We start from the raw sequence: 27,118 nt of genomic DNA on the forward strand, positions 1-27,118 counted from the left end.
CTACAGTGCTGGACACCCTATGCCAAACAACTAGCAAGACAGAAATACAAACCCACCCATTAGCAGAGAGGCTGCCTAAAATCATGATAAGGTCACTGACACCCCAAAACACACCACCAGACTTGGTCCTGCCCACCAGAAAGATAAGAGCCAGCCTCATTCACAAGACCACAGGCACCAGTCCCCTCCACCAGGAAGCCTACACAACCCACTGAACCAACCTTACCCACTGGGGGCAGACACCAAAAACAACTGGAACTATGAACATGAAGCCTGGGAAAAGGAGACCCCAAACACAGTAAGTTAAGCAAAATAAGAAGACAGAGAAACACACAGCAGATGAAGGAACAAGGTAAAAACTCACCAGACAAACAAATGAAGAGGAAATAGGCAGTCTACCTAAAAGAGAATTCTAAGTAATGATAGTAAAGATGATCCCAAATCTTGGAAATAGAATGGAGAAAATACAAGAAAGTTTTAACAAGGACCTAGAAGAACTAAAGAGCAAACAAACAATGATGAATAACACAATAAAAGAAATGTAAAATTCTCTAGAAGGAATCAATAGCAGAATAACTGAGGTAGAAGAACGGATAGGTAACCTGGAAGATAAAATAGTGGAAATAACTACTGTAGAGCAGACTAAAGATAAAACAATGAAAAGAATTGAGGACAGTCTCACAGACCTCTGGGACAACACTAAATGCACCAACATTTGAATTATAGGGGTCCTAGAAGAAGAAGAGAAAAAGAAAGGGACTGAGAAAATATTTGAGGAGATTATAGTTGAAAACTTCCCTAATATGGGAAAGGAAATAGTCAATCAAGTCCAGGAAGCACAAAGAGTCCCACACAGGATAAAACCAAGGAGAAACACGCCAAGACACATATTAATCAAACTATCAAAAATTAAATACAAAGAACAAATATTAAAAGCAGCAAGGGAAAAACAACAAATAACATACAAGGGAATCCCCATAAGGTTAACAGCTGATCTTTCAGCAGAAACTCTGCCAGCCAGAAGGGAGTGGCAGGACATATTTAAAGTGATGAAAGGGAAAAACCAAGATTACTATACCCAGCAAGGATCTCATTTAGATTCGATGGAGAAATTAAAGCCTTTACAGACAAGCAAAAGCTAAGAGAATTCAGCACCACCAAACCAGCTTTACAACAAATGCTAAAGGAACTTCTCTAAGTGGGAAACACAAGAGAAGGAAAAGACCTACAATCACAAACACAAAACAATTAAGAAAATGGGAATAGGAACATATATACTGATAACTACCTTAAATGTAAATGGATTAAATGCTACAACCAAAAGACATAGACTGGCTGAAAGGATACAAAAACAAGACCCGTATATATGCTGTCTACAAGAGACCCACTTCAGACTTACGGACACATACAGACTGAAAGTGAGGGAATGGAAAAAGATATTCCATGCAAATGGAAATCAAAAGCAAGCTGGAGTAGCAATTCTCATAACAGACAAAATAGACTTTAAAATAAAGACTATTACAAGAGACAAAGAAGGACACTACAGAATGATCAAGGGATCAATCCAAGAAGAAGATATAACAGTTGTAAATATTTATGCACCCAAAATAGGAGCACCTCAATGCATAAGGCAAATGCTAACAGCCATAAAGGGGGAAATTGACAGTCACACAATCATAGTAAGGGACTTTAACACCCCACTTTCACCAAGGGAAAGATCATCTAAAATGAAAATAAATAAGGAAACACAAGCTTTAAATGATACATTAAACAAGATGGACTTAACTGATATTTATAGGACATTCCATCCAAAAACAACAAAATACACTTTCTTTTCAAGTGCTCATGGAACATTCTCCAGGATATATCATATCTTGGGTCACAAATCAAGCCTTGGTAAATTTAAGATTGAAATCATATCAAGTATCTTTTCCGACCACAACGCTACGAGACTAGATATCAATTACAGGAAAAAAGTCTGTAATAAATACAAACACATGGAGGCTAAACAAGACACTACTAAATAACCAAGAGATCACTGAAGAAATCAAAGAGGAAAGGAAAAAATACTTAGAAACAAATGACTATGAAAACACGACGACCCAAAACCTATGGGATGCAGAAAAAGCAGTTCTAAGCGGAAAGTTTATAGCAATACAATCCTACCTCAAGAAACAAGAAAAATCTCAAACAACCTAACCTTACACCTAAAGCAGTTAGAGAAAGAAGAACAAAAAAACCCCAAAGTTAGCAGAAGGAAAGAAATCATAAAGATCAGATCAGAAATAAATGAAAAAGAAATGAAGGAAACGATAGCAAAGATCAATAAAACTAAAAGCTGCTTCTTTGAGAAGATAAATGAAATGGATAAACCATTAGCCAAACTCATCAAGAAAAAAAGGGAGAAGACTCAAATCAACAGAATTAGAAATGAAAAGGAGAAGTAACCACTGACACTGCAGAAATACAAAGGATCATGAGAGATTAATGCACACAACTAATTATATGCCAAAAAAATGGACAACCTGGAAGAAATGGACAAATTCTTAGAAAAGCACAACCTTCCAAGACTGAACCAGGAAGAAATAGAAAATATAAACAGACCAATCACAAGCACTGAAATTGAAACTGTGATTAAAAATCTTCCAACAAACAAAATCCCAGGACCAGATGGCTTCACAGGCAAATTCTATAAACATTTAGAGAAGAGCTAACACCTAGCCGTCTCAAACTCTTCTCAAAAATTGCAGAGGGAGGAACACTCCCAAACTCATTCTACAATGCCACAATCACCCTGATACCAAAACCAGACAAAGATGTCACAAAGAAAGTATACTACAGGCCAATATCACTGATGAACATAGATGCAAAAATCCTCAACAAAATACTAGGAAACAGAATCCAACAGAACATTAAAAGGATCATACACCATGATCAAGTGGGGTATATGCCAGGAATGCAAGGATTCTTCAATATACACAAATCAATTAATGTGATAAACCCTATTAACAAATTGAAGGAGAAAAACCATATGATCATCTCAATAGATGTAGAAAGAGCTTTCCACAGAATTCAACACCTATTTATGATAAAAACTCTCCAGAAAGTAGGCATAGAGGGAACTTACCTCAACATAAAAAAGGCCATATATAACAAACCCACAGCCAAAATTGTTCTCAATGGTGAAAAACTGAAACCATTTCCTCTAAGATCAGGAACAAAACAAGGTTGTCCACTCTCACCACTATTATTCAACATAGATTTGGAAGTTTTAGCCACAGAAATCAGAGAAGAAAAAGAAATAAAAGGAATCCAAATCGGAAAAGAAGAAGTAAAGCTGTCACTGTCTGCAGATGACATGATATTATACATAGAGAATCCTAAAGATGTTACCAGAAAAATACTAGAGCTAATCAATGAATTTGGTAGAGCTTCGGGATACAAAATTAATGCACAGAAATCTCTTGCATTCCTATACACTAATGATGAAACATCTGAAAGAGAAATTAAGGAAACACTCCCATTTACCATCACAACAAAAAGAATAAAATACCTAGGAATAAACCTACCTAAGGAGACAAAAGACCTGTATGCAGAAAACTATAAGACACTGATGAAAGAAATTAAAGATGATACAAATAGATGGAGAGATGTACCACGTTCTTGGAATGGAAGAATCAACACTGTGAAAATGACTATACTACCCACAGCAATCTACAGATTCAATGCAATCCCTATCAAACTACCAATGGCATTTTTCACAGAACTAGAACAAAAAATTTCACAATTTGTATGGAAATACAAAAGACCCCAAATAGCCAAAGCAATCTTGAGAAAGAAATATGGAGCTGGAGGAATCAGGTTCCCTGACTTCAGACTATACTACGAAGATACAGTAATCAAGACAGTATACTACTGGCACAAAAACAGAAATATAGATCAATGGAACAAGATAGAAAGCCCAGAGATAAACCCACGCACATATGGTCACCTTATTTTTGATAAAGGAGGCAAGAATATACAATGGAGAAAAGACAGCCACTTCAATAAGTCATGCTGGGAAAACTGGACAGCTACATGTAAAAGAATGAAAACAGAACAGTCCCTAACACCATACACAAAAATAAACTCAAAATGGATTAAAGACCTAAATGTAAGGTCAGACACTATAAAACTCTTAGAGGAAAACATAGGCAGAACACTCTATGATATAAATCACAGCAAGATCCTTTTTGACCCACCTCCTAGAGAAATGGAAACAAAAATAAACAAATGGGACCTAATGAAACTTAAAAGTTTTTGCACAGCAAAGGAAACCATAAACAAGATGATAAGACAACCCTCAGAATGGGAGAAAATATTTGCAAATGAAGCAAGTGACAAAGGATTAATCTCCAAAATGTACAAGCAGCTCATGCAGCTCAATATCAAAAGAACAAACAACCCAATCCAAAACTGGGCAGAAGACCTAAGTTGACATTTCTCCAAAGAAGATATACAGATTGCTAACAAACACATGAAAGAATGCTCAACATCATTAATCATTAGAGAAATGTAAATCAAAACTACAGTGAGATGTCATCTCACACCAGTCAGAATGGCCATCATCAAAAAATCTACAAATAATAAATGCTGGAGAGGGTATGGAGAAAAGGGAACCCTCTTGCACTGTTGGTTGTAATGTAAATTGTTACAGCCACTATGGAGAACAGTATGGAGGTTCCTTAAAAAACTAAAATTAGAACTACCATACAACCCAGCAATCCCACTACTGGGCATATACCCTGAGAAAACCATAATTCAAAGAGTCATGTACCACAATGTTCATTGCAGCTCTGTTTACAATAGCCAGGACATGGAAGCAACCTAAGTGTCCATCAACAGATGAGTGGATAAAGAAGATGTGGCACATATATACAATGGAATATTACTCAGTCATAAAAAGAAACGAAATTGAGTTATTTGTATTGAGGTGGATGGACCTTGAGTTGGTCATACAGAGTAAAGTAAGTCAGAAAGAGAAAATCAAATACCGTATGCTAACACATATATATGGAATCTAAAAAAAAAAAAATGGTTCTGAAGAACCTAGGGACAGGACAGGAATAAAGATGCAGACGTAGAGAATCAACTTGAGGACATGGGGAAGGGGAAGGGGAAGCTGGGATGAAGTGAGAGAGTGGCATGGACATATATACACTACCAAACGTAAAATAGATAGCTAGTGGAAGCAGCCGCATAGCACAGGGAGATCAGCTTGGTGCTTTGTGACCACCTAGAGGGTGGGATAGGGAGGGTGGGTGGGAGATGCAAGAGGGAGGATATATGGGGATATATGTATATGTATATGTATAGCTGATTTACTTTGTTATAAAGCAGAAACTAACACACCATTGTAAAGCAATTATATTCCAATAAAGATGTAAAGAAAAATAATAAAGATACCAATGACATTTTTCACAGAACTAGAACAAATAATCTTAAAATTTGTATAGAAACACAAAAGAACCTGAATAGCCACAGCAATCTTGAGAAGGAAGAACAAAGCTGAGGGCATCACACTTCCTGATTTCAAACAATATTACAAAGCTATAGTAATCAAAACACTACTGTATTGGCACAAAAACAGACACATCAATCAATGGAACAGAATAGGGAGCCCAGAAATAAACCTATGCTTATACAGTCAATTAATCTACAACAAAGGAGGCAAGAACATAAAATGGGAAAAGACTGTCTCTTCAATAAATGGTGTTGGGAAAACTGGACAGATGCATGCAAATGAATGAAAGTGGACCATTTTCATATATACAAAAATAAACTCAAAATGTATTAAAGACTTAAATGTAAGACTTGCAACCATAAAAATCCTAGAGGAAAGCATAGGTAGTAAACTCTTTAACATTGATCTTCTGGATCTGTCACCTCAGGCAAGGGCAAAAAAGTAAAAATAAACGAATGGGACTACATCAAACTGAAAAGCTTTTGCACAGTGAAGGAAACAATCAACAAACTGAAAAGGCATATCAGTCTTGTGAATAGATGCCTATGTTGTCACCAGCCTCATAGTCAATTTCAGTTTGTCATGTCACTTGGAGTTGCTCTGATGTGGGTTCAAATACAAGTTATGCCACTATTTACTATGACCTTGAGCATGTTCCTTAATTTTCCTGAGTTTCAATTTCTTATCTCAAGAAAAGAGGAAGTATCATTACACATCTCATAGGTGAGGCTTTTTTTGTGAGACTTAGTTAAGATAATGAACTTAAATCAGTGAGGTTAGTACCAGGCACATGAAATGTCAGTAAATAGTACTAATTATTTATTCTGACATTGAAATCACCTGCCCACCCCCATAAAATTTCCTCCACTGATTTCTTAACTCCTCCAAAACAGTTTTACATGTGCTTAGGTACAATGCTCTGGTTTTTTTGTTTTTTGCATTCCAGATACCATGTGACATCTAATTCTAAGCAAATTAAACTTCAGCTAGGACTGAGGAGAATATTCAATTTCTTAAAAGCCCATCGTTCGGTGGTATGTTATTTCCAGCCCTGTTTAGCAAGAAAGACCTATGCAATTGAGCATAATATTATAGATATACTTTTGTGGCTTCCAGCAAGGTCTCAAAGTTGTCAATCATGGTCTAGTAGATCAGCAAGATGGCTCTCCAGAGACATTACACAAGGCAAATCTTTCAATATTTTATCAGCTGCTGTTGATAGGAGGCACTTCAGCTTAGTCTTTTTATTACTTCCTTTCATTTATTCTTGAGAAGCTTTTATCTCTGTTTATTGATTTCTGTCTTTTAAATTTTTATTTAACACCAGCAAACAGAGATATGATTAATAAACTTCATTAAATTTTTCAGTAGAAAATTACTTTTAATGTGCTTTCACAAATCTAATTCAGTGATCTTCTCATGGATATTTTTGTATCTATTTGTATTTACTCCTTTGTTATGTTAGTTCTCTGAAGACTGATAGTCCAGTGAGGAAAAAAAGCAGAATTTTAACTGAAGAGAAGCTCCACATAACTCTTGGAAAATTCTTTCAGGCTGTTTCAGAAGAGCAATACACAAGGGGCCACATGCCCAGGATCAGTCATAAACCTCAAAAAGAAAGAAAATAACCGCTACAAATATATATACAGAGAATATTTATTCTCTAAAATGACTGAAATTTGCTTGTGCTTCTTCCTCCAAGTATGAAACCCCAAATAACATCCAATTGTCACAAGAGAAATTTGCTAAGTAGGTAGAAAAAAATTATTCCCCTTTTAGCTTACTCACAGAAACTTGCTGATCTCAATCTTTCCCATTTTAGCAGCTGCAAAAGTGAACAAAGTGAGAAACAGCAGAGCTAACAAAAGTTCATTAGACTCAATACATACCCTCATGAAACATTATGAAGATGTCATTGCTGAGGATGTCATGGCACATTTCAAAAGACTGCTGGGTTAGCAAGCTTTACCATGGTGCTTTCCTGAGCCCCATTAATCTTAACGCTGGCCAGTTGTGTTTCTTAGACTAGGTAGGATGCAGCTGAAAGATCTGATTTTTATTATTAGTATTATTGTTTGCTTTAATAAGGATAACCAGGCAGTTCTGCCAAATGTATAGAACTGGGAATTTTTGGACTGATCCTGACGACAAGGATGATTGCTCACAAACCCTAGGACAAAGGAAGAGAAAATATCGCAAAGGTCGGCTCTGCTTTAAGCCTTTGGGAAGAAGTCTTACTAAGTTAATTTTTCCACATCTCCTCTCAAGGTGAGGATAGTAATATGTAAAAGGTCAAGGTGATGGTATGAACCTAGGGGAAAGGTGTCCAAAGAGGCCAGTTGACATGCTCCCAGACTCCACTGAAGCCAACTGGGGCAAAAAGAGACCTCAAGCTAATAAATTTTTTAATGGAGCTAACTTGATTAAAATAATTCATTTTCTAGAAATATTTCAGTACTTATACCCCTTGGAAACTTTTTTAATCAGAATCTGTCTAGTGAGTCAGGGATTAGGGGTCCTAGCTAAATCTCATTCATACCAGGATATATACACATATACGAGATGGTGGTATGCGACTGGAAATGTGTATAGAGATTATTTTAGTCTAAAACACTGGTTCTCAGTCTGTCAACCTTGGCTGTACATTAGAAGCACCTGGAAAATTTCAAAATATCATGATGCTCAGGCCACGCCCCAAGTCAATTAAATCAGAATCTCTGGGGTGACAGACTCAGATATCAGCTTTTTTTTTTTTTTAATTATTTATTTTATTTATGGCTGTGTTGGGTCTTCGTTTCTGTGTGAGGGCTTTCTCCAGCTGCGGCAAGTGGGGGCCACTCTTCATCGCGGTGCGCGGGCCTCTTCACTATCGCGGCCTCTCTTGTTGCGGAGCACAAGCTCCAGACACGCAGGCTCAGTAATTGTGGCTCACGGGCCTAGTTGCTCCGCGGCATGTGGGATCTTCCCAGACCAGGGCTCGAACCCGTGTCCCCTGCATTGGCAGGCAGATTCTCAACCACTGCGCCACCAGGGAATCCCCAAACATCAGCTTTTTAAAGCTCCTCCAGGTGAATAAAATGAGAAGTACACATGAAAATTATCATATGGCCCATTTACCCTTAGTCGACTAGGAAACTTGGGTGGGCTTAGGTTTCATAAACCAAATCTCTTCCATTTATATTTTCTCAGGTTACCTCAGTCTTTTTAAACCAAGTGATAATTCTTTTAGCACTTCATTCACCCCTAACCCCTTCCCCCAAGACGATACCTAGGATATGTTTAAGGAGATATTTATAGGTCTTCTGGGCTATTGAGGAAAGAAACCTCACATCTGGGAGATCTCTTCTGGGTATTTCAGAAGTATCTAAGGGGGGTGGCAGGATAGCTTTAGTTCCTGGCTGTCTGACCTTCCTTTGCGCTTCTTGTGCTGTAGTAGATGGTTTTACCAGATGCTACTGGGTACCTGTGACCACTGCTGAAGTCTACAGTCTAGGCCATAAAGTCAAGACCCTACATATCTATCAGAAGTTCTCCACCTTCTTGCTCCTGACTTCCTCTGTTCCACAGGTTCTCTTTTTTTTTTTTTTAAGGATTTTCTTTTTTATTTATTTATTTATTTATTTATTATTTTTGTCTGTATTGGGTCTTCGGTTCGTGCGAGGGCTTTCTCCAGTTGCGGCAAGCGGGGGCCACTCTTCATCGCGGTGCGGGGACCGCTCTTCATCGCGGTGCGCGGGCCTTTCTCCATCGCGGCCCCTCCCGTTGCGGGGCACAGGCTCCAGACGCGCAGGCTCAGCAATTGTGGCTCACGGGCCCAGCTGCTCCGTGGCATGTGGGATCTTCCCAGACCAGGGCTCGAACCCGTGTCCCCTGCATTAGCAGGCAGATTCTCAACCACTGCGCCACCAGGGAAGCCCCACAGGTTCTCTTAACACTCTTAAACTCTCTCATGATTCATGAAATCTCAGCTGCCTCCTATGAACCGTATATGTGGGACAAACTCCAAACCCCCTTCTGAGACTTTCAGCAGCCACTTGTAAATGATCACTAAGTGCCTTGCTGAACTCAGAACTTCACTAACAGACTTGAGAGTTTTGGTCTCAAGTTGGTCAATTAATTTAACCTCTCTAAGAAGGTGATATTTCAGTGAGATCCAAAAGAGAAGGGGTCAGCTAAATGAAGATTTGGAGAAAGTGTGTACTAGAGAGCAAATCCAAATGCCTGAGTTGGGGAAAACTTGGCCTGTTGGAAAACAAGAAGGACAAGATAGCTCTTAGTAAGCCAGAGGGGAAAAGTGGTAAAGGATGGCATGACAGAGATAAACTGGAGCCAGACCACAGAGGGAGCACTGTAGACCAGGTCAAGAAGATTGCATTTCATTATAAGTGCAATGGAAAAGCAGCGAGGATTTCTGTTGAGAGACAATGTGGTCTGATTTGATTTTTAAAAGATTGTTCTACCTTCTTTAGAGGAATAGATTACGGATTACAGAAGAATAGATTATTGATTATAGAAGTAGGAGAAAATAGTTAGGAGGCAATTACATGAGGTATAAGTATGGCTTGGGCCACAGTGGCAGCAATGGAGATTGATGGAAATCAGCAGATAAGGAAAACATTTGAAGAAAATACCAGCTGGATTTGCTAATATATTGCATGTGTGTGGGTCAGGAAAACAAATCAAGGACTATGCCTGTATTCTGGCTTATACAACAATAGTGGTGTCATTTATTGGAGGAAGAAGAGTGGCACAAGAAGAATCAAGAGTTCTCATTTGTCCATCTTATATCTAAATGCATGACACCCGTGCATAGATGCCAAGTAGGCAGTCATGTGTATCAGCTTTAAACTCAGCAGATACTGATTTGGGAGTTTTTGACATGGAGAAGAAACTTAAAACTATGAGACTGATCCACATCATGTAGGCAGCAAGGAAGAAGCTCTAGGGAACTTGAACTCTAGAGAGCGGGCATGAAAAGAAAAACAAAATTGTAAATAAAACAAAGACAGAAGAAATCCAGGAAGGTGTGTATGTGTGTGTGATATCAGAGGAAAAGAGGAAATGCGTTATCACAAGGGAAAGGAGAAGCCACTAGGGCACATTTGCAGAATGCCAGAGACCAACTTGTGTGAGAGCGTGTCCTTGTGGAGGAGAGCCAGGGGCCTCACCTGGGCTGTCGGAGCAGGAACAGTTAATGGAGCATCCTTGCAGAGGGGAGATATGGTATCTGAGCCTGAGCAGGATGAGGCAGGCATCTATGCAGCAGAGGGCAGTGGTGGCAACAGGAGATTAGTTACATACAGAGGGACTGACCAAATCCAGTGCATATACTGAAGCTAGTAGGAGTTGGGTTTCTCACACTCAGAGAAGGGAAAGGGAGAAAACAAGGACAAATCCTTCAATAGAACTGAAGACACTGATGTTAACTCAGGTATTTTAATACATACAAAGAGACAAAGACAGAGAGAGACAGAGAAAGAAATATAGATACAAATGTATGTGTGGAAATATAGAATTAATATAGATGTAAATGTATGTATGTATCCATGGATGTACATACACATATTCCTTAGAACTGTCTACTGAGCCTAGGAAGAGTGTACCTTATTAATAAGTGCTACCAGATCTCAGTTTCTAAACATCTGGAATGGAATTGAAGATCTTTGGTAGACTAGCTGACTGAGTCAGGGAAAGTAGAAAAAGGGCCTGGAAAAATCTTACTAATGCCAGAAAGAAATAAAGTGCTTAAAGGACAATTTGGACATGTCAAAAGGACACAGAAGCCATATTGAAGAGTCTCCCTTTGGCTAAATGTAGGACAATTTGGGCATCAAAATAAGTAAATTTACTAATCTAAACAAATAAATGAATGTATCAAAAGTTTAGTAAAGAATGGAATGTTTACACCATTTTAAAACACTTCTCTACAAAATTCTTAATCACTACAAAAGTAAAATGAGTAATTGTACAGTGGATAAGTCTGGCAGACATAATTTTAAATACATAATCAAAGTTAACATTATGAATAATGAGACAAATCAAAATCATGGGCCTCCTGAAAGGAACATAACCTCATTTCTGTGATATTCTTTCTAAATGTGCATAACTAGAATTTAATCAATAGGAAATATCAGAAAAACCCAAATTCAGGGACAGTCTACAAAATAACAGACCTGTTAGCTTCAAAAGTGTCAAAGTTGTGAGAGTCAAGGAAATTGATACTACTCAGAACTTTCCAGTCTATGGATCCAGTATGAGATAATGAATTTTATACTTTCCACAAAATACTGTACATTAGAAAATTATCCCTAAAATCAAAGGATTTAAGCAAATTTCAGTTATTTTAGCATAATGCTCTTTTCATATTTGTGAATTAGAATTTTTAGTTTGCAATGAAGGATTTTTTACTAATAAATTATATAACCACAACATATAGATAATCAAAGCTAAAGTGAATAGCTTGTTTTAGAAACACAGGCAATGTTTATTTTTCTTATTATATACTGTAAAGGTAGAATATTATAACTATTTTTACTACTGATAATAACAATTCAGATATTGTCTTCACATAGCTAAAATAATCTAAGTTAAAAAGACAGTAAAATATTTCATGCCATTAACATCTAAACCACAGTTGTATAGTTATCTTTGCATCTTTACTACAGCTAATTTAATTTTTGAAAGACTATTTCTATCAAAATTGATTTTTTGCTCAGTTATAATTAGCAACTTGAACTTTTGTCCCCTGAAAGTAAGATAGTAGCTGCCTACAACAGCAGTGCTTTGATTTTGTACCTTGACAGTCATTTGAATTATTTTTGTATGGTTCGATGGCTTTTTAGCCAAAAATAGGATTTATAGCTTTTGTCAGTTCTGTTCCATTGTTCTTATATTACATGATTAAAAAGTGAGAACTGTTTTCAAAATGATAAATGATATAAGAGCATGACCAATTATTGGTCAGCGCACAAGATAAGTTGCTAGTATTCAATGCCCTCACTTGGGCTCTACTGGACCATATATAACCTCTTTGGGTTGTCTTATAGAGCACCTAAAAGCATTTTAGCCCGCTGGTTCAGGAAACCTATATGTCAAGCAGAAAAAATAAAACCACCGTTCTCAGGTTTGTGTTTCCCTGGAGGAAGAAAACAGTTTGATGCAATTTGTCAAAAGCTGGAGTGGTACTTTAATGGACAATTTACTTTAAATGGCCGCCGTTACTGCAGAACAAAGGCCCTTAGCCTGAGATAAAAAAAATTCTTTCCAATTGGTTTTACTCAGATAGATTTAGTTCCCTAATATTAACTAAGGATATCTACCGTTTCACACTCCTCATCTATCTAAAAGTAATAGTAAAAACTTCTGATTTTCTGGGGTTTCTTCATCTTTAATATGTGAAATGCAATCAATCCCCTAAATACGGCATTCTGTTCAGACACCTGAGATAAGATGCGAATCAAGGAAAAGGACAACAACACAACAAAAAAACCAAACTTCCTAAACTCAAAAGAGTTTTTCAGTTCTTGGGTAAAAGTCCCAAATAACCTTAAAATTTTTATTAATATATTTATATGTAAAGATATATATGTATATATGTAATTATCAAATAAATGAAAAATTGGAAGTTTTGACATTAAAAATTTAAGAATATTTCTATTTTATCTTAAATGCAAATTTATAAACTACTCTAATATATTTCATAATGGTCATATTAGGAATTTTAAGAAATACCTACTCAAATTTCAAATTTGTTCCTTTACATTCTCCTGTCATGATTAATTCCATGTTAATATTTGCGGTATTTGAGAGTTTACTGAAAACAGTACCATTATGATTCTGTCTATGTTTTCTTCCTGCTCCAGACTCCTTGGTTCAAAGATTAATCCCAAGTGGCAGAAGGCAAGAAGCACTGAATATGGACATGTGTGTTTGCCTGAAGCTGACCAGAGTCACACATACTGTTTCTGCAGTGTGAACTGAAAAAGTGGAAAAGTGGCCAGCTGCCCCAGAGACAGTGAGAACAAGAAAAACTGAAGGGGTTCAAAAGAGGAATATGATACAATAGATGAAAACAAACTGAAATTTCTGTCCATCTTTCAAGGTATGTCTCTCCATGCATAATTAACCTGTTACGAAGGATTGTACAAGAAGAAAACTCCAAGAGACACAAATCAACATTAACGTTCTCAGTCCCAATCCCCATTAGTTCACTGTTGCCTGTAAAGATGTGCTGAGAGCATGAATTAACTAGACTTGATAGGCTAATGTTAGCTCATATGAATACTGTATATGTTATTTTCAAGTGAAAATGAATGCACACATTAATACCTATGTATAAAATCATTAAAGTTAGCTTGTGAAGTACTAGAACGGCTAAATTTTATATTTATCACCCACTCCTATACTCTACGTAACAACACAATCAGAACTGAAAGTTTGTAATTTTCTCTTTCCATACACCCTGCAGAGAAATGAATGCCTGGATAGCATCTACTTCAAAATGTAAACTTTCTCTTCATTAAATGGAATTCTGCTCCATTTAGGAAGAAACAAACCATTGATACACACAACGACATAATTTTGCTGAGTGAAAGAAGTCAGACTAAAAGAGTACGTATTACATGAATCCATTTATATAAAAATCTCAGAAAATGCAAACTAATCTATTATGACAAATTACTGACACATAATTGACAGGGAAAAAAGGTGATGGTTTGATATAGGTATACACTGTAAAATGATTACCACAACCAAGTTTACCCACACACCATCATCTTACATAGTTACCATTTGTGTGTGTGTGTGTGTGTGTGTGGTGAGAACACTTAAGATCTACTCTCTTAGAAAATGTCCAGTCTACAATACAGTATTATACCTTCTCAAAACTCTACTAGGTGGCAGCATCATCTTGGCCATAAAGAAACTTAGTGACCTAGCCCTCTTTTGACTTTGTTTTCAGTTACTCTTTTCAAATGCTCCTTCTTGAATCAATGTCAAAGTAAATTTATAAAGCAGTAAATTTCGTTATATTGTATCTAATTACCAGGATGTTACAATATGTCTTTCAAACAGCAATTCTGACCATGCCCACTAGACACACGCACATACATACATTTCTGGGGGAAGAAATTAAACTAAACCTACGGGTGTGGAGAAGTAGTCCATTTTGCAAAACTATTTTGTAACCCAGCCATTATGTAGAACCTTTCAATCTGTGGCTTCTTATTATCTTTTCAGCCATGGACTTCATTTCCGGCATGTAGTTTACCAACGCTAAGCAAATGAGTACTCATTGCCAAGCTCCAGGCACTGTGCTGTTCTGGGACAGAGCAGTGAGTAAAAGAAGACATACTTTCAGGAGCTTACAATATATGGAAGGGAGTACAAGATTTAAAAGATTTTAACACCAAAAACAAATAATTTTGAGAATGTACATTCAGGGTGCTATGGAAGCATATGATAGGAAAGAGCAGGTGGATATATTATGTAGCATCTCGCTACCCCAGGTAACAGCGCGTGCACACACACACACACACACACACACACACACACACACACACACACACTGTGGTCCAATAGCTTTGGTATCACCAGTAAGCTTTTAGAAATTCAGAATCTCAGACCCTACCCCAGACCTACTGACCAAAAATCTGGATTTCTGCAACATCTCCAGTTGATTCACATGTACACTGAAATTTTGAAAAGCACTGTCCTAAAGCCAACTGAAATCTACACACACACACACACACAAAATAGCTAAAAGGAATCAAATTTAATTAACTTCGAAATAACATGTGGTAATTCCTTGTTTATCATTTCTAAATAAGGAAATTTTAGCTATTTTCTTAGCATATCAGATTATTTTTATCTGTCAATCAGCTAATTCAGGAAGGTAGATAAATTGAGATGCTTAGACAATCATTAGTGTAAATCAATCTCATGAAATAATTGGCAGCTTTTTTCCTTTATTACATACTATGTACCAGGAACTTCTCATATGCAACCGTAATCTCATTTAATCCTCAGTTCAGATAAGGAAAGTAATATTCCTTTTTCAATAGGTAGTAAATTCATGTAAAACTTTGTTTCAAAATCAGGTTTGCCTGACTTCAGAGTTCAGGCTGACAAAATGCCCTTCAACATCCCTAATTTTCATATAGAATGAGACACTAACATTTGTTTGTATAGAAGTTTATTGTTTCTGTCTATTTCACTCATATGTAGGCTAAACTATCACATTTAATAGAAAATAATGCTTAGAAGAATTCTAACACTCAGATTCACCAATTTGTTTCAGAAAGTATTTAATATTAATTATTCAGTTAACCTTTTAATGTTCTATATGTCACGATGATTAAATTTTTTAATATTTATATATTATTGTAGACTTCTGCACTTAGAATACAGCATTTTATTTTCAACTATATATTAGATAATTGAATAGGTATCTCAAAGCAAATAGAAAAAATAGGAAAATAATCAGAAAATTATCTTGCAAATTCAGCTGCAGTTTGTCATTCTTTGGACAATGATTATCCCACCATATAGAGGCATATTAAAACCATATGTAACAGAATCTAGGATGGGACAAAGCATTCATTCCTTTTTAAAAAAAAAATTATTTATTTATTTGGCTGCGCTGTATCTTAGTTGAGGCACGCGGGATCTTCGTTTGCCACGTGCGGGATCTTTGTTGGGGCATGCGAAATCTAGTTCCCTGACCAGGGATCGAACCCGGGCCCCCTGCACTGGAAGTGCAGTGTCTTAACCACTGGACCACCAGGGAAGTCCGTATTTATTCCTTTTAACTGGTATATTTTTTTAAAGCACTTTAATTTATGACCACCTGTACAACTCATTTTCCAAATAAGACATTCCTAAATCATTTTTATGGGCATTGATTAAATCAAGAACAGCTGCCACATCTCTACAAATTATCTGAAACACTGTTTTAGTCCTGCTTTCCAGCCAAATAAATGAAAAAGCAGTAATCCTAGTCAAGAACACCACAATATTGCAAAAAACAAAATTGCTCTTAAAACTGAAGCTAAAAGGCCTTTAACAGAAAAATTGGGGTCAGGCCCTTTAGCATGTAAAGATATATCCAGAATCAGTTTAATATGTTCTGTGGTCTGAGAGTAAAAAACAATTGATATCTGATCAATGATGGTGTTAAGAGCACAAAGGTTTTCAGGCATTCACAGCAGTAAATCAATATATAATAAAGTTTTTAACTTACCGGGCATAACAAATGGCAACGAACATAATGACAACCATATGGTAGTGGTTAAAGAATTTGAGCAGAACATGAAATTTATAATAAAGGAATCAAATGGTACATTTAATGTCAGTGCTAACTCTATTTCTCCACAGATAATGGCTATAAATTTGTGCAGCACGGTTGAGTGACTCATTTAATTCTATCAAGTGATTTTCTATGTAGTAACAAGGAATTTTTCTCTACAGCTTAATTTTTGGAATTGTCATATTATCTGTGATGCACAGTACTTACAAGATTAAAAAACCGTCAACAGTTACACTGCAACTATGTCATAGGTACTCAACATACATGAGCAACTTGGCCTTGTAAAGGATATATCTGATTTTTTGCAATAACTTGCATGTCTATTTGAAATACATTGTGTTACGTCAGATGTTACCACTTTTTTAAACATGAAATTTATTTTATAGAATTTTAGATTATAAAAGTAATGTGCATAGAAAATTTGGGGAAAAATATAAAACCTAAAGTGGAAGGGGAGTCATTCCTAAAATGCTTACCCAGTAGTATTTTGGTATTTCATCTTGTGTTTTATGCATTAAGTATCTTTTTTCTAAAGCAATATTTTCACTTAGAGGAATAAAGTCAAGCCATACAGAAAAGTTTTAATAAAAAAAATAACCACTTTTCAGCTTCTCTTTTTTATATCCTCTACCAGACCTCTTCTTAAAAAAGAATAATTTATAATTTTCCTCATAAATCTTCTCATTTTCCCCACCTAACTCATGATGTGTATTAGTTATAATTTGTAGTTCTAACTGTGGTTATGTTTATAATATAAAATAATCAATTTAAACCTCTCTTTCTTGCTCTATCACCTTTAAGCTGATCTACTGGCTGATCTAGAAAGCTAAAGAACCTACCTTTACTTCTCCTCATCCTTCTGATTTCTGTCAGTTATACTATTAATTTTGGTTCTCTAACTATAAGATTTCTGTGTATTGTCAATAGAAAAACTCCATAATTTTAAAGCTGATAAAGTAGCCATTATATTGTGCACTGTTGGTGGGATTGTAAATTGATGCAGCCGCTATGGAAAACAATATGATGATTCCTCAAAAAAAATTAAAAATAAAACTAACATATGATTCAGCAATCCCATTTCTTGGTATTTATCCAAAGAAAATGAAAACGCTAATTTGAAAAGCTGTATGCACCTCCATGTTCACTGCAGCATTATTTACAACAGCCAAGATATGGAAACAACTTAAGTGTCCACTGATAGATGAATGGATAAAGAAGATGTGATATATATATATATATATATATATATATATATATATATAAAGAAGCCATAAAAAAGAATGAGTTCTTGCAATCTGCAGCAACATGGGTGGACCCTGAGGGCATTATACTAAGTGAAATAAGTCAGACAAAGACAGATACCATATGATCTCACTCACATGTGGAATCTAAAATCAAAAACAAGCAAGCAAACAAAAAACAAAGCCCATAGATATAAAAAACAGATTGGTGGTTGCCAGAGGTGGGGACTGGGCGAAATGAGTAAAGGGAGTTAAAAGGTACTAACTTCCAGTTATAAAAGAATTTCACGGGGATGTAATGCACAGCATGGTGACTATAGTTAATAACACTGTGTTGCATATTTGAATATGGCTAAGAGAGTAGATCTTAAAAGTACTCATCACAAGAAAAAAAATGTTTTTAACTATATATGGGGATGGATGTTAACTAGACATTGTGGTGATCATTTTACAGTATATATAAATATTGTATCATTATGTTGTACATCTGAAATTAATACACTACAAGTTATATATCAATTATGCCTCAATTTTTAAAAAGAATGTTGTATAAATAGAATCATATATTATGTAATCTTTCAATATTGGCTCTTTTTCACTCAGAATAATTCCCTTGAGAGCCATCTAAGTCATTGTGTGTGTCAATAGTGTGCTCCTTTTTACCGCTGAGTAGTATTAGTTTGTTTAACCACTTATTTAAGGACATTTGGTTTATTTTTAGCGTTGGCTATTACAAACAAATCTGTTGTGAGCATTGTTGTAGAAAAAAAATAGCCAGTATAATACTGAGATTATTATGTACTACAGAAGTAAATTAAGTTGCATTTCCCTTAAAAACTCTTCCTGCTCAAAGGCAAGTTCTGTAAGTATCCAAGTTCAATGGATCCACTCTGAATTATTGTTGACCCTCTCTACTCCTTATCAGATCATACTTAGCTGCCCTTCATTGTTGTATCTCATGTTCTGCTCTTTTAGGCTGTGAACAGAATTAAAAATCCAAGTTCAATTTCCCTCAGAACTCTGCACTTTCCAGTCCCATGTTGTTGATAAGTTATTTGAAGTCATTCTCAACTGCATTCATTTGGTTGTATTTTTTTCCTGTATATGCTTAAATCATTTACCTTTAGACCTAGAGTTCTGAAATCTCATCAGATGTGTCTAGATACAAAGTGGTTTTATAATCATCTTTGACAGTCAATAGGTCCTTTCTACCCAAAGAATTTGAATATTTGTTCATTTCCTTTCCTGAATTATCTTGTTTTCATTTTTGAACTCCAAAGGGTTTAGAGAAAAGTCTTCATTATCTATGTCTGCCTTATTAATAATATGACCATAGCACCCTATGCATACTTGTATTACTTGAATTTATCATATCATTTCAAAACTATCCGTTAGGTCTCCCCAACTTGACTATGATCTCTGATGAAAAAAGGACTGGATGCCTTATTCTTTTTTGTATTCTCAAATATCCTGAAATATAGTAGGTAATCAGTAATCCTTTGTTGAACTAAACTGAGTTTAATATATAGTGTGAAGGCTTAAATTAGGAAGGAAAGAAACTGAACTATCATTTAAAAATGATGCTCAATATTTATATTAAGGAACATATTTTTTCCTTTGGTAGTACAATAGGTCGTCTTCTAATTGACCTCTACAAACTCTAGATACCCAAGCAACAGCTGATAACCATGGCACCCTGCACACTTCTGGCTGGTAGGGCTGTCCTCTAGGACTCCAATGCATGTTTGCTGCCTCTAGTTGAAAACACTTTCACAAAATTGCTGATATAGGTATGAGATAGTCCGTTGATAAGATCTACTCTCTTTTGGTCAGTATTTAGTTTCATTAAGGCCACTGATTAAGAAGTTTTGTGATTAATTCAGGCTTTCTCTAGAGATCTACTGTACAATATTATAGCTATGGTCAACAATAATGTATTATGCACTTAAATATTTGCTAAGAGGGTAGATCTCACGTTAAGTGTTCTTACAATAAAACAAAAGTTGTAAAGATGGTGGAATGTGGGAGTGACATGTTAGAGGTTAAGGAAAGTGAAGTATCTGTGATATCTCCCAGATATCTATCAATCTACTTTCAATCAGTTTACCGCTCGGCAAAGTATCTGGTAACAGTGCTATTCACTGAGAGAGATAAGTAGTTTAGGGAGAAGTACAGGTTCATACAACTCTATTATGTGATGTCTTAAAATTAAGAGAGATCAGAAGTATTAAAAAATATTTCTATCTTTGGAAAATTCGTTACATAGGCATTATATTTTTAACATGCTTTTTAGGGAAAAATATCATTGTTAAGAGGCTGAGAAAACCACAACGGGAACTGGTTCTCTCCATTTAATTTTGACCCAGAGAAAGAAATGGTTAATGAAGAAGAAACAATGAGAAGCTGCATTCAGAAAATATAATCAAGTGATCTGAAAGCATTTATAAGAACCAAGGTTAAAACCAACAACCTGATCAGAGCAAGATATCAAAACAAGCAAATAAGAACAAAGCACTTTTTAAGTGCAGAGATCCTTCTTTTACTACCTTGCCCAAGCTAATTCCTACTCATGACTTAGATCCCTAAATGCCTAACACTGTTTTTGTGCCCCCTCTAAGTGCGTCCACAATACCTTGCACCTACCATCATTATAGTACTTATAAGCTCAATGTGTCACATGTACCTTCTCCACAGATGCCGTGAATATCTTATTCACAATTATTCAATCAGCATATATGTCAGACACCAAGTAGGCACTCAATAAATATTTGTTGATTTAATCAATAAAGATATAAATGATTCCATGGTCTATGTTTCTGAAAAGGAAGATAACTAATAATAAACTGACCGTTTAAAAGAAATAAAATTCCAGCATAAAAATATTAAGTGATCCTGATAAGATAGTTATCTGATTAGCAGATTAATAAAGAACTAATAAAGGAAAAAGACTAATAAATAAAAAGAAAATATTCAAAACCCAAGAATTATTACAGGAAATTGGCAAGGAACACCTAGAAAATCTAAAATTTATAATGAATTTAATTTGCTCAGATTTCTAAGAACAATAACAAAGCCTCTTTTGTTAGATGCAGCATGAAAAAATCAGTTCAAGAAATAGTCATTGAGTGTCTGCTATGTGCAAGGCACTGAGGTAGATTCTGTGGAGATATCAATAGATGCACAGTGCACACTCTAATGTTCAGATTATGATCAAATTGGGACGAGTGTTCCTTCTAGGGGAGGAATCTATAATATAAAAATTGTATTTGTGAAATCATTCTATAGACAATATATACCATAGAAATACAAAAAAGAGAAATATTTCTTCCATTTGGAAGAGCTGTGAAGACTTCTGGGAGGTGAACTAAATGATGGAAGGATGAGTGATTTAACAAATATTTCGTTAAAACAAAAGGAGATAATTCTGCCTGCCATTAAAGCATTAAAAATGAAAGAAAACACATTTCAATGTACTTTTCTCCTGTGTATGAGTTTTTCTTAATTTGGACAAGGAGGAGAAACAAAGAGGAGATTAAACACAAATGGACTAAGGACACAACTACTTTCCCTTTCAAGCCTGAATGTTCAAACTCTGCTCAATAAAATGCTTTCCCACAGGGAACGCTTTCATATAGCAAATTTAAAAGTGACAATTTAACAGCTTAAGATTAATAAAAGCATTCACAGCCCTAAAATACTAGAGGAAGGAGGTAGAATGAAAATACATGATGAAGTAAATGATTTAACCTCAGTAGGTCCAGGAAGGCTCTCTATAGCGTTCTCTCTGCCTCTGAGATTTTAGCATTTTTTGCCCTTGATGTGTGGACACCTTTTTACTCCAAAGATGAGAACCTTTGACTCTCTGTCACGGTTGTCAGGGCTTTTATTTTCCCTCAACTTCAGGCAAGAAATTTATTCTTAGCAATGAATGTCTCTATTTTCATTCCCTTTCAAGAGCCAGTGCAAGGTCAATACGCAAGAAGTCAATGGTTTAATATAATTTCACCTTGCTTTGTACAGAAAGTATAAAATATTGTTAAAACAGTATTCATCTTTTTTTAGGTTATATGGTGATATCTATACACAAACTGCAAAGTGAGAAGAGAAAGAAAAAAACTAAACAGTTGTGCAGCTCCTGTCTTTTTAGATATTTTCATGTTGAAAATAACACTGAAATTTTTAAAATGCACATTCTTTAGCTAAAATAAAATTTCTTGCATAAGTTAAAAACTATGCCAATTAAACGACCTTTTTTAACCTTTTTGTAAAATCAGTAAGTTAAAAACAGAGAAATGGAACTGAAGATATCAATTCTCAGGTACAATTTATATTAAGAAACAGAACAGGTATTTTTAAATGATTTAAAAACAATTATTATAAATATATACTACTGATAGCATATTAATGAGGCCATATGACCATTTCCTTAATTTTACTGTAGTTTAATCACAAAGAGCACTATGGCCAAATTATAAAGAACATGCTAATAATAAAAATGAAAGGCGGGGCTTCCCTGGTGGCGCAGTGCTTAAGAATACGCCTGCCAATGCAGGGGACACAGGATCGAGCCCTGGTCTGGAAGGATCCCACAGGCCGCAGAGTGGCTAAGCCTGTGCGCCACAGCTATTGAGCCTGCACTCTAGAGCCCGCCAGCCACAACTACTGAAGCCCGCATGCCTAGAGACCGTGCTGCGCAACAAGAGAAACCACCGCAATGAGAGGCCCACTTACTACAACGAAGAGTAGCCCCCGCTCACCACAACTAGAGAAAGCCCTTGCGCAGCAACAAAAACCCAACACAGCTAAAAATAAATAAAATAAATAAATTTATTTTTTTTAAAAATGAAAGGAAATATTCCTTTTCTCACCCACGGCCCTTGCACCTGGAGTTTTCTGTCCCTGGAATGTTTTTTCTCATTTCCTCTTCCTCCTTCTGACCTCTGTACAGCAAACTTCTCATCCTTCATTTTTAATGTTAAATTCTCAGAAAATGTCGTGATTACCCTATCTTCTATCTTCCATTATTTCCTACCTCATGACTCTCTGACAAATATCACAATTGAAAATTTTTTTGTGTTGTTTATTTTTCTGTTTCCTTCATTAGGTCAGGCACCTTGTCACTCTTGTTTGCCATTGCATGAAATTAGAAACAATTAACAGGAAGAAAGCTGGAAAATTCACAAATATGTAGAAATTAAACAACACACTACTGAACAACCAATGAGTCAAAGAAATCAAAAGGGAAATTAGAAAGTATCTTGAGACGAAAGTAAAGAAAAACATGATATACTAAAACAGATGGGATGCAGCAAAAACTGTTCTAAGATGGAAGTTTATAGCAATAAATGTTACATTATACAAAAAAGAAAAAGCTAAAATAAACAAACTAACTTTACATCTCAAAGAATTAGAAAAAGAAGAACAAACTAAGCCCAATTTAGTAGAGAGAAGGAAAAAATAAAGATTAGATCAGAAATAAATGATAGAGACTAGAAACATAATAGAAAAAAAAATCAATGAAACTAAGAGTTGGTTTCTAGAAAAGATAAACAAAATGGACAAATCTTTAACTAGATTAACCAAGAGAAAAGAGAGAGGACTCAAATAAAATTAAAAATGAAAGAGGAGGCATTGTAACTATTACCAGAGAAATACAAAGGACGTAACAGGCTACTATGAACAGTTACAAGCCAATAAACTGTACAACTTAGAAGAAATGGATAAATTCCTAGAAACACACAACCTACCAGGACTGAATCATGAAGAATTAGAAAATCTGAAGAGACTAATAATGACTAACAAAATTGAAGCAATAATCAAAAACCTGGGCTTCCCTAGTGGCGCAGTGGTTGAGAATCTACCTGCCAATGCAGGGGACACAGGTTCGAGCCCTGGTCAGGGAAGATCCCACATGCCGCGGAGCAAATAGGCCCGTGAGCCACAACTACTGAGCCTGCGCGTCTGGAGCCTGTGCTCCGCAACAAGAGAGGCCGCGATGGCGAAAGGCCCGCGCACCGCGATGAAGAGTGGCCCCCGCTTGCCGCAACTAGAGAAAGCCCTCGCATGAAACGAAGACATAACACAGCCAAAAATAAATAAATTTAAAAAAAATAATAATCAAAAACCTCCCAACAAAGAAAAGCCCAAGACAAGATGATTTTGCTGGTGAATTCCAGCAAACACTTAAAGAATTAATGCCAATCCTTCTAAAACTCTTCCAAAAAGATAAAGAGGAGGAACCACTCCCAAACTCATTTTAGGAGGCGAGCATTACCAGGATACCAAAGACAGATAAGAGAACTAAAAGAAAACTATAGGCCAAATTCCCTGATGAATTTATAGATGCAAAAATTCTGAATTCTAAAAATGGACTCCACCAACTGCATGGCTCTAGATAAATTACTTAAATTCTCTGCACCTCAATTTCCTCATCTTTAAAGTGGGGATTATCATCATGTTAACTCCATTTTTTTATGAGGAGTAATAAATTAATGTGTATAAAGTACTAAAAGACAATACTCAGCATATAGTAAACCCTCCAAACGGTAGCCGTTATTTTCATTAAAGACTACAAACATAGGCAGGTGTGAGGTATTGATACATGCAAAAGGGAGGTAACAACTACCTTACCATGGAAACAGAAAGGGGTACGAACACAAAGACTCAATTAAATTCACTTCTCATTGAACTGGTGGTCTGTACAGAAAACTGTGGAAAATAAAATGTAAAAAATGACACCCCTCAAGGAATACAGAAGATAAAGCATTTACACAAACATCAAGCCCACATGGGATAATTGTCAGAGGACATGTACAAATAAGTAAGAATTGGTGAGGTCTTTTGGTTATATCATCAGTAAACTTTTATAAGGAAGGACAAATTTGAGGCAGAACCTTTAGAATAAATGGAATGTCATAGGTAAATGAGAGGGAGGAACATCTAGGAACTACAATGACAGGAACACAAATTTGTAGGAAAGGTGGGTATATTGTATAAACAGTAAATAATTCAGGTTAGTGGTGACATACAAATCATGGCAATAGTAGAAGTGGCAAATAGACTCCCAAAATAATATAAGAAGATGCCAATGAGCTTGTTCATCAGTAATTGTATAACAATATAAAGTAACCAATGGAATCCATTTTTAATAGTACAATATTTTCTTATAATCAGGCAAAATATCCATTATTCTACCCACTTTGTTTTACCCACTTTGCAGCAAAATAATAATCATCATCATTATCATAATAAAAGTATACAATTAATAGATAGTTCTACAGGCATTATATTTGTATGTATTTATATTCAGCAAGGGAGATAGTAAAATTAAAGGACAAAAATAAGATGTAGGATTCAAGGTATAATATTTACACAGATAAAGTCTTCTTAGACTTGTTAGGTTCTATCATTGACTGACAAGCAAGAGAAGAAAAACAAAAAGTAACTATAAGGTACAATGAATGAAAATAACAAAATAGGGCATTTAAAAAATTTTTTTTAACTTACACCTTTCCTCCATAAATGTGTGCTGGAGATAAAATAGAGAACTGCTATTCCTGGCAATATAGTGCAATCATTAACAAGAAAAATCTAAATATCTTTAGGTTTTCCTTATAGGACAGTTATTGGTAATTATTTTTGTTATTAACTCTCTAACTTTGAAGGTTTCATCATTTAAAGTAAGAAGAAGATTTATATGACCACAGGCAAAAGGGATATGAAAAAGAATGTATGAGAAGACATACAAATTTCTTTCATCCTCAGTGAAAACCCTCATCCTGTCTCTTGCTGTCTACTTGAGTTTAAGAGACACCAAGAGAAGATAATTGTTGAATTTTATGAGAATTCTGTTTTCAATGTGTTTGTTATAACATCTTTATTCTGCACAGATCTAAACTGCTACACCTTGTATCACGTATTTCTACTAAAAGTGATAAAGAAAAAATGGTGTCCTTTAAGTCTACCCTCCAGATCTCCAAGTGCTTTTGATAAGCCCAACCCCTCTATACTGGCACTGATACCCTTTCAGCAAAGTTTATGGCAGGCCCCCAGATCACCCAGCAGTGATACCACCTAACACTCTATAAATTAAATCTAGGAACACCACAGAGACCTATATGTAAGAAATACCCCCTCCAGAGCTGCCTGTTCTAATGCCATCCCTCCACTGTCTGTGACTCTACTTCATGTAACACTACCCCATTCCTCCACATCAAAATACCTAGAGCCTTGCCTAAAAAATCAATTCCAAGAAAAAGATAATTAAGAGTTGATTAACCAACTAATCAATGATTTTGTTTACTTCAGATACTACCAGAGGTGCAAATCTCCCCTAATTCTGTGTACACATCTTACTCTACGTCTCACCAGACTTGGACACAGCTGAACATGCCCTTTCTTGAAACATCCTTTCTTTTGTTTTGCAGACATCTTTTGTTTTGCAGACATCACCCTCTCCAGATCCTCATACCTAATGTTCATAGCTGATTTCTCCTTATTTCCATATTATTAATGTACGGATGAATATCAAACTTACACGTCCTGAACTTCACTCTTAGTTAAAGACTCATGTGTCTAACTTTCTAGACAACATCACCACGTGGATGTCTAAGAGTAAAACCAGTACTAACACACTGAAAAAAAAAGTCCTGCATTTTCCTTAGTCTCACTCATCGCAGTAGATGGCACCCCCATTCTTTCAGTTGCTTAAGCCAATAAAATGACATCATTTTTTATTTCTCTTGTTCTCACATCTCATATCTTATTCATTATCAAATCAGATCAGCTCTATCTTCAAAATATTGACTGGATCCAACCAATATTCACCACTTCCACAACTACAAACCTAATTCAAGTCACCTTGCAACATCCCTTGCCAGGACTACTGAAACAGTTTCCTAATTGGCCTCTCTAGTTTCACTCTCCCATAAACTCTTTCTGTCTGTCCCTGTAGATCTTCCTAATACTCACATATCTATTCTTTGACTTACCTGTTGCTCCCTTTACTCAGCCTTAAAAATTGAAAAACTTTTTTTATATTTAAATATTTTTTACATTATAAGTTAATGG

At 35.7% G+C, this 27,118-nt stretch overlaps 1 non-coding gene across 1 annotated transcript; it reads right to left on the reverse strand.

The window, feature by feature from the left end:
* Positions 1 to 16,216: 16,216 nt before the first annotated feature.
* TRNAG-UCC (transfer RNA glycine (anticodon UCC)) lies at positions 16,217 to 16,289 on the reverse strand. Its single transcript has one exon. It is a non-coding gene; the product is annotated as a tRNA-Gly (tRNA).
* Positions 16,290 to 27,118: the final 10,829 nt, after the last annotated feature.

The sequence above is a fragment of the Balaenoptera acutorostrata genome, chromosome 8 (genome assembly GCF_949987535.1).
Source record: "Balaenoptera acutorostrata chromosome 8, mBalAcu1.1, whole genome shotgun sequence".
Taxonomy (NCBI): domain Eukaryota; kingdom Metazoa; phylum Chordata; class Mammalia; order Artiodactyla; family Balaenopteridae; genus Balaenoptera; species Balaenoptera acutorostrata.